The sequence below is a fragment of the Phoenix dactylifera genome, chromosome 15 (assembly GCF_009389715.1).
Source record: "Phoenix dactylifera cultivar Barhee BC4 chromosome 15, palm_55x_up_171113_PBpolish2nd_filt_p, whole genome shotgun sequence".
NCBI lineage: Eukaryota > Viridiplantae > Streptophyta > Magnoliopsida > Arecales > Arecaceae > Phoenix > Phoenix dactylifera.
The window spans coordinates 9,380,814-9,395,474 of NC_052406.1; the positions used below are offsets into that span (position 1 = coordinate 9,380,814).

General features: G+C 38.1%; 3 long non-coding RNA genes across 3 annotated transcripts; all 3 read right to left on the bottom strand.

Moving 5' to 3' along the window:
- Positions 1-2,062: 2,062 nt before the first annotated feature.
- Positions 2,063-3,159, bottom strand: LOC120113361. Its single transcript, XR_005515276.1, has 2 exons — positions 2,832-3,159; positions 2,063-2,442 (listed from the first exon to the last, which is right to left on the bottom strand). It is a non-coding gene; the product is annotated as an uncharacterized LOC120113361 (long non-coding RNA).
- A 2,327-nt stretch (positions 3,160-5,486) lies between these two features.
- Positions 5,487-8,057, bottom strand: LOC120113362. Its single transcript, XR_005515277.1, has 2 exons — positions 7,962-8,057; positions 5,487-5,790 (listed from the first exon to the last, which is right to left on the bottom strand). It is a non-coding gene; the product is annotated as an uncharacterized LOC120113362 (long non-coding RNA).
- A 4,057-nt stretch (positions 8,058-12,114) lies between these two features.
- On the bottom strand, positions 12,115-14,034 carry LOC103705785. Its single transcript, XR_603845.3, has 2 exons — positions 13,923-14,034; positions 12,115-12,423 (listed from the first exon to the last, which is right to left on the bottom strand). It is a non-coding gene; the product is annotated as an uncharacterized LOC103705785 (long non-coding RNA).
- Between the last annotated feature and the right edge of the window lie 627 nt (positions 14,035-14,661).

The window sequence follows — 14,661 nt, forward strand, 5'->3', positions numbered from 1 at the left end:
AACAATTTTTCAGTGTGAATCCCATTAACAGTATAAAAGAGCTTCAATTGTTAATGTAGTGTGCTTGCAAGGTTTCAAAACTTATGATAGCGCCAATTAGTGAGACTAAGTTAAAAATTGATGACCATTGATACTGAGATAGAAAGCAGATAATAGCCAACCATTTTAAGGTAAAGGTGAGCACAAAAACTACCTTTTTTATCTCTTGATCGTTTGAAAAGAAGGACGGTTTTCTCTAACTTATGCAAGGACGGGGAGGACCAAAAGAAAAGATGAAAGGAATAGGAAAAGCCCGTTGCTTAGAGTAACGTCTACTTTCTTGAGAAAATGAAATTTTACATTTACAGGGATATCAAAATTATGATACGCATACATGTATGACATCAAGAATGAGATTTTTATTGTCACGATTGGAAGATATTGTTCGTGTATATATCTTGGCTTTTGTCTCGTCCCACTTGACTTTAGAAGGTTAGTGGCATCTGGAATGCACCATCTAAGACTCCAACTCTGATTTTTTTTTTTTTTATATATAGGATTTATTTTTCAAGTTGCTGCTTGTTTGATGAGTTGACTGATACACTAATTAATCTTATCTTGATGATTTATATATTGTCTATGGAGAGCATAGGCTAGCCCATTGAGCGGTGTCTCCGCCAATGGTTACTTGAGTAAAATTAAGTTCTACGATCACAACCTAGGATGTCACTCAGAAATGCTTGCCTAAAGTTATTATTTGGATTCCTTAGTTCTTTATAAATACCCATGATCTATTAAGTACATAATTATTGTGCGACTAAACAAACATCCCCTCAAATGCCTCTTGGTTTAAGCCTCAGCATCATCACTAGGCTAAGAGTCCAAATCTTTTCGAATCCAATTACAAACATTATAATTAGCATGTGGTTCATCCTAACGGACCGATACTGCAGTGCCCTTAGTATATATAGGCTATGTACCAAATCTACTTTAGTATCATTTGTCACAACCCAAGATTTCACCTAAAAAAATAAGCCAAAAAGTATTGCTTGAATTCCTTAGCATCGTTTAAGTACCTAAGATATTACCCATTGTATAATTGATGTAGGACTAAACACATGCCTGCATGATCCTCACATACCCTTCTTCCTCGTTTAAGCTCCAGCATTTTTGCTAGGCTAATAGTCTAAATATATTTAAATCGAATTATAAAGACCATGACCAACTTATGGTCAGTTTCAATAGATCCATAGAGTATGCCTACTAAATCGAAGTATTTGTGATTAGATTTGAATAGATTTGGACCCTTAACTTGACAAGAATACCTGAACTTAAATAAGCCATGGAGTACGTAAAGACCATGCAGACATATGTTTAGCCCCACAACAACAATATATTAGGCAGATCTTAAGTATTTAAACAAGATCCAAAAAAATCTAAATAATATTTTTCGGCTAGCATTTGTGAATAAAGTTCTCTGCTTGTTGCACCTACAGTGCCATGGGATTGGAAAGCGGAATCACTACTTTCTTACTTTTTCATTAAAAAAAGAGGTACAACTGAGCTTCTTTAGATAGAATAATCTGGAAATCTTTGACCCTTCAAAATGAAGGGAAATTCCCTTCTCTCTTTCCCTATCTGAAAATAAAAGGAAATTCTCCTCTTCAATTGGCATACGTAGTTCTATCATGAGAGTTTTCCTTTCACGATCAGGTTTCCCCAAGGTGTTGGTTTGTGTGGTTGGAAGTTTCTTTATCCCTTTTTTTTTTGTATAGCGAATTCTAGCATTTTTGGGAACCAATAATAAAGTGGAGATAACTACTTCTACAACTATTCCCATTAAGCTCAAACATCTCTGTCTCTGCTCTCCTGGAGGTTTGATAAAGCAGAGTTTTTTTTTTTAACATCATCAGGTTTCCCCAAGGTGTTGGTTTGTGTGATTGGAAGTTTCTTTTTCCCCTTTTCTTATAGTGCAATTCTAGCATTTTTGGCACCTATAACAGAGAGGAGGTAACTACCACTATAAATATTCCCATCAAGCTCAAACATCTCTGTCTCTGGTCTTGGAGGTTTGATAGAGCCATTGGACCCCGGAAACTTCAGCAGTCATGCTACATTATCGAAACAACAGAAGAAATTTACAAGAGAAAAAGGGAAAGGCTGGACACTGAGGTTTCTGTGAACATTGATCTCATCTATCACTTAAACCAACAAACAGAGAAAACAAGACCATCATTTCCTGACCCAAACCAAAACATCCAAACCTCTAAACAGGCGGCCGTGGGCAGTAAAAGCTGCATGAACACACATCATCCATGCACTCTCCTCTGCCTTTGGGCTCCACAGAGCACTCCTGTTCGCATCTCTCCGGCCTACACCTAGCTGTTCCAATCGTCTTTTGACATGTGTGCTCCGGAAGCCGGACCGAGTTTGGGCTATCCGCAAAGAGCTCCGCCTCCTTGACTGCTCGGAAAACAGATAACCGTAAAAATGGGTCCATGGATGCCACCCCAGGACGATGCAAGAATGAAGAATCTAGAGCTAGATTTACTTTTATAGAACTTTGTCAGTATAATTTTCCACGCACCAAAATTAATCATAAGAAAAATATAATTATCTCAAGAACTAATTGGTTGAAGTTTGTGAGAACACCATATTCTCTTCAGAGATTACCCTGCTCGCCATTCTAGTGCAGCTTATTCGCTCCTAGGCTCGCTGTTGTAATTAATTCTCTTATGTCTAATAAAATAAATTGTGCTCAGGACTAATTCCTTTTCCTCTGAAAAGAAAAGGATATCTGGAATTAATTGAAGTTAAGCGAGCGTTTAGGAAAGAAGGGGATTATGGAGTACCTGATGAAAGCAGAAGCAGGCCAAGGAGAAGAGGCAGCACGAAACGAAGCTTCATCTTTTCACTGTGGAGATGGAGATGGAGATGGAGATGGAGCAGGGTCTCTTTGTTGGAATGGAAAGTTAGAGATGCCCAGGAGATAGCTTTCTCTGAAGGTAAAGTATAGAGGGGGTGCCCTTGAGAATATGTTCCTTTTTCTTCCAACAGCACCAGATTAAGCATATGCATAGAAATTTCTTCAAAAAATATTATGAGAATGGCCGCATCTGGGATTTGACCTGGAGCCTCTTTCGTCCCATTGTTTGAGAAGACAGATGCCAACCAGCTGAGGTAGGTGCAGGTGGCCACGCATCCTCTGTGAAGGCTCATCTCATAATATAGAAGGGAAAAAAAAAGAGCTAGGTCATCATGCCAGACCCACCTTTCGGATTTTCTGACATGATAACTGCGAACTAGGCTTGCTTGAGTCCAAGTTTTCTCATAGCTAGTCTTGGCATGTTGCATGAATACATCAAGCTGCAGTAAAGTACAGGAGAAGGCCCTTCAATCCTTTCAGCTATGGAAGCAACTGTGTAACAGGAAGATGGAGGATGTCTGTCACGCCCCCGCCTCTGCGAAGCACGTGAGGCACCTAGTACTCACGTGGGGACCACATGAGGGAGGAACACGGGGCTCTCCTGCCAGATATTGTCCGGTTCTGGGGCTTCACGCAAGCGTCCTTCACCCCTTCCCGATTTTATTTTCCACCCAAAACGCGTCTGCAGGATTAGAAGACACCCGCCTCATATGCCCAGGCTTTAGAACGAGTCTTTCCGATGTAGGACTATTGGTCCCTCCTCATGTGGCCTCCACGTGGGCACTAGGTGCCTCACATGCTCCGCGGAAGCGGGGGCGTAACATTTGGTATCAGAGCCGAGGACGACTCTTGTTCGATAGTGGGAAGGGTGTGAGGCCCAATAGTCCCACATCGGAAAGACTCGTTGTAGAGCCTGGACATATAAAGCGGGTGTCTCCTAATCCTGCAGACGCGTTTTGAGTGGAAAACAAAATCGGGGAGGGATGAAGGACGCTTGCGTGAAGCCCCAGAACCAGGGGCGTGACATGGTTATAGCAAGCTATGGAACAAGCTGAAATTAAAATAGATATAGGAGAAGGCCCTTCAATCCTTTCATATAGACATTTATTTTTTTTAAAGTTTATAAGTACTTTATAAAATTAAATAAGATTATAAATAAAATCAGATATTCGAATACGGGTCGGATAGTTGTTTATCGATATCTATATCTATTTTTTTTTACGAATATCATGAATATGGATATGGATATTTGTCGAATGTTTAAATGTCTATCCATATCAGGATAGTTTTGAATACGAAAATGGATCTGGGTGGATCTATTTTCACCCCTATTCTTATCTCCATCACAACAGTCCTCTAGCATTTTACCTTCCTTTATATATATTATAATAACACAACGCTATTACATAATAAATATTATAATTATACTCTATGCTATATGATATACTCACGAAATAATATGATATAGTATGATATAATATAATATAATACGATAATAATATATAACCATAATCAAATAATATTTTATTATTATAGCATGCATCATTTTGCATAGTTATAATACTATAATATATTTATTATTAAACTAAAATATTATAAAATAATATTTTTATTATTGTTAATACTATATTATTTTCATGAATTAGTTATACACGGACTTACATGGGGCAGTGGGATCTTATTTTCTTTAAAAAAAATTAATTTCAAACACCGATAAACAAGAAGATAGCATGTTCTGAAACATTCTCAACGTCCATCCACGTTCTTACAAAATCTTGGATTTAGCAATGTCTTTTATCAATCCTAGAACAGGTTCTTGTTGGTTTTGGGGCTTGGTTGGGCCGCCATGATGAGCTAGCCCAAACCAAAATCATCTAATTTTTAAATTGAGAGAGGGAATAGTTCAAAGAAAGAAGTGGTTTCTCCATCTCTCTCTCTCTCATCTGCACACCATTCACGTCCAGACTTCTCTTCCGGAGAAATTTTTCAGTATTTTAGAGAGAGAAACGTGAAGAAGCAACTTTCTTTCATCTTTTTTTCTTGCACTATAAGCATTTGAACGGTGATTTTTATGTTCTTTCTACAGTGATTGAACACCAAACCTTGAGCGTATTTCAGAAGTAGATAAACACGTACGTGGTTCAACCTCCAGATCTTGAAAATTTTACTTAGACGTACAGTCTTTCAAAGTAATTTATGAAACTTGAAATTCTATATAATATAGTGTTTTTATGTTATCAGCTCTAAAACCAGATCTCATCCACATAACCTGATTTTATTGTTGCGAAATCATGTGTTACCAAAACCTCTATGGACAGGCCTCAGATTTCTTTGCACCGTGGACTAGTGAAGAATTAAAAGTATCCCGAAGCAAGAGAACTAGGGAAGACATCTATATGGTTATTTGTTGAAGGTCTCTCCATCTCTCACACACACGATCGGCCTGGTAGAGAAAAGCTTTCATCTTGTGGAGGTTACAGCTGAGGCATCATCCCGTATAATAGTATTGGAAGCTCGGAAATTGGTCGAGCAGTACAAGAGGATGGGCCTATATATGTCATGATGGGAAGCTATTATGCCATTGTAAGACCTCTGAAAGAAGGTTTAGTCATAATTTTATTCATACGCACAATATCTTTAGTTCAAATCATCATAGGTAGAAGATTACATATTCTCAACACAGCGGGGATAGCATTTGCTCAATTAACAGTCATGCATGCATACACATGAGCTGTTATTTCCAGGAGGAAATGTAACACAATATCCATGTCCATTTTCGTAGAATTTAGAGCATTCCCAAGAGCATTCTTTGCGGTCGCAGTTGCTGTTGATACCCAGGTAAACGATACACTTCTTAGCATCCACCATTGGCACCATCATCTCAGCTTCAAATATTTGAAAAAAGTACGTACAAGCGTTAAATAAAAACACTACCCAAATGTTCAAGCGTATATTAAAAAACGTTTGTAAAAAGGAATGCATTTTATTGGGAACGCTCCAAGAATTCTGCTGAATGTTTTCTAAGTACAGAATTCTACTGAATTTTGGATGGGAACTCTTGGAATGATTCAAGTTGCTTGTATTTTTCACATTTCAAATGATAATTAACTATCTAATATTTAGCGCACACTTTCAATTTTTCCTACGTGGAGATCTTGGTCGTTAAAATCACCACTTATCCCAAAAGCTTAAGCTTATAGGATGAGATAGATTTATTTATATATTTTATTTCTTACACTTCCCCTCACATGTGGGCCTGCTTTTTTTTTTTTTAATGGGCGAGTCCAACATGTGAAATTTTTTAATAATAGGGTTAAAGAGTGCGGAGACAGGGTTCGAACTTAGGACCTCTGCTCTCATACCATATTAAAATCACCACTTATCCCAAAAGCTTAAGCTGATAGGATGAGATAGATTTATTTATATATTTTATTTCTTACATCGGTTATCTATACCAAGCTAAAAAATCCAAACAATACTTTCCAGGTAGTGTTTTTGGATGAAGTCTTATGGTGTTACAAATAGTATCAGGCTTTGCCTAAGGCCCATGTAGTCTAGAGGACAATATAACAGAGGCCTATTGGGGTTGACCATAGACTAATCATAGTGTTTGTGATTATGATACTTGTGAATGGATTTGAATGAACGTAGTTCTTAACCTAGCGAGAACATCAGAGCTTAAATGGGAAAAGTATACGAGGACCTATATGGGCATATGTTTAGTTGTACGGGTGGATATTTATAATCCTACATTGACTATGCACTGGTGGATCTTACATACTTATACAGGACCAAAGAACCTAAACAATATTTTCTGGTTAACTTTTTAGTTGTTAAATTTGCGGTTGCCAACAATATCCTATCAAGGAAAATTTTTGATATACTTGTTATACAGTATTGTGTCTTACCATACTTTTAATTGATCGTCCATTTGTATCCTAATGCCACCCATATCTAGTAGGCTATATCCCATAGGTTGGAAAGTCAGATTTTCCCGTCAATGTCCCAGAGGCTTACTGTTTGAAACATAAGTTTAATAGAAAAATAGTGGACAGGATATCTAACTGAAAAAAGAGCAAATAAAAATTATAAATACTTGCACTTAGTCAACAAATTATCTTTAATTACAAAGAAAATGCTGATAGCAATAGAGAGTTTTAAGGTTTTTGGATGCCCACTATCATAACATTGTAAACATATACAGAAGTAGAGTAGCAACTTATTACATTATATAATAGTCACAAGGGATGTTATTTAACTCCATCTATGAAATTTATAATTTAAATAATATGGTTATCATATATTTTAATATTATCATTTGAATAACAGATGCAACCAGGATTCTGTGATTTCACTGCTGGAAACCATGATATGTTGTTACCCCCCAAGAAATCCATTCTTACATTATAATGACTATTACCGATTGGGATTGTAGATAGATTTGCTTGCAATCATGAACCAGAAATGAACGAGAATGTAACTGCCACTTCGAAGAGATAGAGGCCATGGCTTCTCTGGACCATGCATACTTTTGACCATGTTTGTAGGTTCATAGGTTCACTTTGGAGCAAACCATCAACTCATATGCTATGCCATGGAAAGGTAATAATATTTGAGCATGATGCTCACATGGGAAGATGGAGTTGTATTTTTCAATCATCTTCTGGAAAGATTTGTATACTGGAGGAAGAAAATTAGAAAGGAAGGTCCAACTAGACCAATATTATTTTTTCCTTTCTATTATTCTGCCTGAGTACTGCCCAGTAGAAGTTAGATTAATTATTTTAACAGAATATCTAATATTAAAATCTGATTGTGGAGAAGAATAGAACTTGTGAACTGATTCCAAAACAAATGTCATGGAAAGCAATCAAGCAAAGCTTTTGGAGATCTCATTTATTTTTCCTCTTCATATCCATTAGCCATAGATCATGGCTAATTTTTTCTCAAAAAAATATTGCTTAACCAGTTCTGTGAAAACATCTTGTCATTTGTCTAAAATTGAATTTGGTCGATGGAAATGGATTAAAAGGGATGGAAGGAGATTAGAAAGTACCTGACACAAAGACAAGAAGGACTAGAAGAAGATAGGATAGCTTGGCCATCTTCTTCTGTGACAGATAGAAACGCTATGTTGTTCAAGCTTATCTCTGCTTTGGTGGTGAAATAGATTAGAAGACTTCATATTTATAATCACTTGATGCATGATCTGTCGTTGATTTTTTTGCCATTTTTGGATGAGACATTTAAAGAAAGTGATCTTTAAGATTTTTCTTTTTTTGGGTAAACTTTTAAGGCCCATTGGTTGGAGGTCTATAATTTGGCATGAGAAAATAAATGCCATGTCCGATTACCATATTTAGTGCGAAAGTGATATCAGATATTGTAACATAAATGATGGATCCCCTATATATTTTCCGATATTATCATATTACCACATAATATGACTTACACTAAACAAACAAACCCTTAAGATTTTTTTGTGTTCTCTAGGATGTGATAGTTTCTGGATGGCGAAGTCAAAGAAGGAAGAAACTTCGAGCTTTTACTTTCTAGTAAGCAAATCATCTATATTTTCGCTCTAGATATTCAGCAATGCAAGGATATTCAGAAGGCACCTTTACAAATATTATGCAATCTTATGTTGTCCATTCCTTCTAGTCCTTACCTCGATGTGTCATTACACTTAGATTTAGCATTATTGGTGGACAGCATCATCATGAGGGGTCTTAACACCCTTGGAGTGTTATTAGGGCTTTGTAGCTTTCCAAATGATACAGGAAGTCAGACGAGCCATAATACGGCTCGATTTGCGGCATCTTGAACCTTGAGGGGATTGACTCATCAACGATCCATCGAGGCAATGGAGACTCAGTTGTGAATTCGAGCTCGGTGTCGCACTTCGGCCTTGGTCTCAGAGTGTCTGGATCTGTTGCTCCAACTCCTCGACTTTTCTATCGAGCTCGGCGACGGGTGGGGCTCCTGCTGCAGCTCGGCATGGGGTGGACCCCGCCTCCGATGGTTGTTCTCGAGCTCAGGGCTTCAGACTTTGGCGCAGGCTCTCAGGGTAATGGCTGTGCGACAAGCCCTCCGGGCTTAGGGATCGAGCTCGGTGGGAGCTTCGGTAGTGGCAACACTCTCTTTCGTCGGCCATCGTGTGCTGCCTGGCAGGGGAATAACATCACGAGCGCCGTCTTATGGACTCGCGCCCGCGAGGTGGGGGTGCAGGCTGGGCTCCCGCCGGCTGCAGGCCTTGAACGGCCGCGATAAGTGTTTGGACTTGCTGGACGAGCAGACTGAACTGCTCTGGCAGGACCTGAAGAATTTGATCCGTCGGTGCCGAAGGGGGTGGGCTTTGGAGCGAGTTGCTGGGAGTTGGTGCTCGGTGCCTCGATGCATTAGAAGCTCCTCGACTCCTCAACTTTATGATCACGACTCAGACCCTTCCTTTAGCGCCAAATGTTGTGGTTGAAATTCGGCCTGAGGGTGACCACGTCGGAGAAAGCCAAGAAGATGCCGGTCGGTACATAGAAAGAGGAGAAAGGGAGCTACCTCCTGTGCTCCGGGGTACCTACACAAAGCCTTGGTCGGCGATTCCGGCGAAGGCCCTCTAATGGCTAAGTTAGCAGAGTTTTTGGAGGGTTTTCCGAATATTTTGAATTGCTTTGTATTGCTTCTAATGGCTTTTTCTGGCTTACTGGGGGCTTTTCGCTACTCCCTTTTTATAGGGTGAGGATCTTGGCCGTTATCTGAAGTCTTAGGCTAAGTTGTGATCAACTGGCTATTAGCTGGAAGCGACGTGAATCACGGAGATCAATTCCACGGGCGGAGGATTCGGGAGAAATCTTTTCAGATTTGTTCTGAGGATCCGCCACATCATTCCAAGCAGAAGTAATTAAGGGAGCTCTTCAATGCGTTGTGTGCACGCTCCTTCTTGAGGCGTTACCTAATGGTATGCGAGGGGCCAAACATCAATGCTCGGCCCCTGAGGCGGCCATCATGATGATCGGCCTTTAATACCACGATCCAGAAAAATATGCTGAGGGAGCTTCTGGGTCTGCCACGTGGTATAATCTGGCTGCTCGGCCGCCCGGGCAGGACGAGCAGAACCGTTGAGGTAGGCTATATAAGGCCTTGAGGAGGAACTATTTTCTTTGTGCTGAGGATCCACGAGATCTTCGACAGGATCAAGGTTGATAGGGTTGAGGTCGGTTCGACCTTCAGTGGGTTTCGAGGTCGGCTCGGTCTTCGGCGGGGTCTGAGGTCGGCCTGGCCTCTAGCCGAGGTCGGCTCGGCCTTCAGCAGGGCCCGAGGTCGGCTCGATTCTTAGCGAGGCCGAGGCCTGGCCCGCTCGGCAGAAATTGGGTGGTTCCATGCTGGAGTAGAATGATCCATTTTGCCTTCTATCAAAGGCTCATCTCATAATATAGAAGGGGAAAAAAAAAGCTAGGTGGTCATGCCAGACCCACCTTCTGGATTTTCTGACATGATAACTGCGAACTAGTAATGATCTTTAGCCGGCATTTCAGGGCTTGCTTGAGTCCAAGTAACTCGAGTTTTCTCATAGCTAGTCTTGGCATGTTGCATGAATACATCAAGCTGCAGTAAAGTACAGGAGAAAGCCCTTCAATCCTTTCAACCGTAGAAGCAACTGTGTAACAAGAAGATGGAGGATGGTAATAGCAAGCTATGGAACAAGCTGGAATTAAAAAAGATACAGGAGAAGGCCCTTCAATCCTTTCATATAGACATTTATTTTTTTTTAAAATTTATAAGTACTATATAAAATTAAATAAAGTTATAAATAGAATTAGATATTCGAATACGGATCGGATTGTTGTTTATCTATATCTATATCTATTTTTTTTTACGAATATGAATATGGATATGGATATTTGTCGAATGTTTAAATATCTATCCATATCAGGATAGTTTTGGATAAAAAAATGGGTCTGGATGGATCTATTTTCACCCCTATTCTTATCTCCGTCACAACAGTCCTCTAGCATTTTACCTTCCTTTATATGTATTATAATAACATAACACTATTACATAATAAATATTATAATTATACTCTATGCTATATGATATACTCACCATATAATATGATATAGCATGATATAATATAATATAATACAATAATAATATATAATAATAAAATAGTATTATATTATTATAGCAAGCTTCATTTTGCATAGTTATAATACCATAATATATTTATTATTAAACTAAAATATTATAAAATAATATTTTTATTATTGTTAATACTATATTATTATTTTCATGAATTAGTTATACAGGACTTACATGGGGCAGTGAGATCTTATATTTTTAAAAAAATAATTTCAAACACCGATAAACAAGGAGATAGCATGTTCTGAAACATTCTCAACGTGCATCCACATTCTTACAAAATCTTGGATTTAGCTATGTCTTTTATCAAACCTAAAATAGGTTCCTGTTGGTTTGGGGGCTTGGTTGGGCCGCCATGATGGGCTAGCCCAACCAAGATCATCTAATATTTAAATTGAGAGAAGGAATAGTTGAAAGAAAGAAGTGGTTTCTCCCTCTCTCCCTCTCTCATCTGCATTCACGTCCAGACTTCTCTTCCAGAGAAATTTTTCAGTATTTTAGAGAGAGAAACGTGAAGAAGCAACTTTCTTTCATCTTTTTTTTCTTGCACCATAAGCATTTCAACGGTGATTTTTGTGTTCTTTCTACAGTGATTGAACACCCAACCTTGAGCGCGCGTATTTTAGAAGTAGATAAACACGTACGTGGTTCAACCTCCAGATCTTGAAAATTTTACTTAGACACTCTTTCAAAGTAATTTATGGAACCTGAAATTCCATATAATATAGTGTTTTTATGTTATCAGCTCTAAAACCAGATCTCATCCACATCACCTGATTTTATTTTTGCGAAATCATGTGTTACCAAAACCTCTATGGCCGGGCCTCGGATTTCTTTGCACCGTGGACTAGTGAAGAATTAAAAGTATCCCGAAGCAAGAGAACTAGGGAAGACATCTATATGGTTATTTGTTGAAGGTCTCTCCATCTCTCACACACACGACCTGGTAGAAAAAAGCTTTCATCTTGTGGAGGTTACAGCTGAGGCATCATCCCGTGTAATAGTATTGAAAGCTCGGAAATTGGTCGAGCAGTACAAGAGGGAGGGCCTATATATGTCATGATGGGAAGCTATTATGACATTGTAAGACCTCTGAAAGAAGGTTCAGTCTTAATTTTATTCATACGCACAATATCTTTAGTTCAAATCATCATAGGTAGAAGATTACTTATTCTCAACACAGCGGAGATAGCATTTGCTCAATTAACAGTCATGCATGCATACACATGCGCTGTTATTTCCAGGAGGAAATGAGAAACAATATCCACGTCCATTTTCGTAGAATTTAGAGCACTCCCAAGAGCATTCTTTGGGGTCACAGTTGCCGTTGATACCCAGGTAAGCCATACACTTCTTAGCATCCACCATTGGCATCATCATCTCAGCTTCAAATATTTGAAAAAAGTACAAGCGTTAAATAAAAACACTACCCAAATGTTCAAGCGTATATTAAAAAACGTTTGTAAAAAGGAATGCATTTTATTGGGACCACTCCAAGAATTCTGCTGAATGTTTTCCAAGTACAGAATTCTACTGAATTTTGGATGGGAACTCTTGGAAATGATTCAAGTTGCTTGTATTTTTCACATTTCAGATGATAATTAACTATCTAATATTTAGCACACTCTTTCAATTTTTCCTATGAGGAGATCTTGGTTACCTATACCAAGCTAAAAAATCCAAACAATACTTTCCAGCTAGTGTTTTTGGATAAAGTCTTATGTTGTTACAAATAGTATCAGAGCAGGCTTTGCCTAAGGCCCATGTAGTCTAGAGGACTATATAACAGAGGCCCATTTGAGTTGACCATAAGCTAATCATGGAGTTTGTGATTATGATACTTGTGAATGGATTTGAATCGACATCAGAGCTTAAAAGAGAAAAGTATATGAGGACTTGTATGAGCATATGTTTAGTAGTACGGGGGGTATTTATAATTCCATATTGACTATGCACTGGTGGATCTTGCATACTTATATAGGACCAAAAAATCTAAATAATATTTTCCGGCTAACTTTTATAGATGAGGCCTTGAGTTGCTAAATTTGCGGTTGCCAACAATATCCTATCAATAATTTAAATATCTTATAATCAAAATAATATGGTGATCATATATTTTAATATTATCATTTTGAATAACAGATTTATCCAGGATTCTGTGATTTCACTGCTGGAAACCATGATATGCTGTTACTCCCTCCCCACCCCCTCCAACACAATCCATTCTTGCATTATAATGACCATCACTGATTGGGCTGCTAGTTAGGTTTGGTTGCAATCGTGAACCAGAAATGAAGGAAAATGTAACTGCCACTTCGAAGAGAGGTCATGGCTTCTCTAGACCATGCATACTTTTGAACATGTTTGTAGGTTCATAGGTTCATTTTGGAGCAAATTATCAACTCATATGCTATGCCATGTAAAGGTAATAATACCTGAGCATGATGCTCACATGGGAAGATGGAGTTATATTTTTCAGTCATCTGTTGTAAAAACTTGCGTACTGGAGGAAGAAAATTAGAAAGGAAGGTCCAAGTTAACTAGACCAATATTTGTTTTTCCTTTCTATTATTCTGCCTGAGTACTGCCCAGCAGAAGTTAGATTAATTATTTTAACAGAATATCTAATATTAAAATCTGATTGTGGGGAAGAATAGAACTTGTGAACTGATTCCAAAACAAATGTAATGGAAAGCAATCGAGCAAAGCTTTTGGAGATCTCATTTATTTTTCCTCTTCATATCTATTAGCCATAGATCATGGCTAATTGTTTCTCAAAAAAATATTGCTTAACTAGTTCTGTGAAAACATCTTGTTATTTGTCTAAAATTGAATTTGATCGATGGAAATGGATTAAAAGAGATGGAAGAAGATTAGAAAGTACCTGATACAAAGACAAGGAGGACTAGAAGAAGATAGGATAGCCTGGCCATCTTCTTCTATGACAGATTGAAATGCTATGTTGTCAAGCTTACCTCCGCTTTAGTGGTGAAATAGACTAGAAGACTTCATATTTATAATCACTTGATGCATGATGTGTCATAGATTTCTTTGCCATTTTTGGATGAGACATTTAAAGAAAGTGATCTTTAAGATTTTTCTTTTTTTGGGTAAACTTTTAAGGCCCATTAGTTGGAGGAAATTTGGCATTAGAAAATAAATGCGTGTCAGATTATCATATTTAATAAGAAAGTGATATCAGATATTGTAACATAAATGATGGATCCCCTATATATTTTTCAGATATTAGCAGATTACCACAAACAAACAAACCCTTAAGATTTTTTTGTGTTCTCTAAGATGTGATAGTTTCTGGATGGCGAATCTTCGAGATTTTACTTTCTAGTAAGCAAATCATCTATATTTTCGCTCTAGATATTCAGCAATCCAAGGATATTCAGCAAGCACTTTTACAAATATTATGCAGTCCTATGTTGTCCATTCCTTCTAGTCCTTATCTCGATGTGTCATTACACTTAGATTTAGCATTATTGGTGGACAGTATTTTTATGCCTTGACTGTATTTGGAACAGATCACATGGTTAGATGAAGGAAACAGGAGAGAGAAGACAAGATATCATCATTTCAAGACCTCAGGTCTACTAATCATGTTCTCCTCAAAG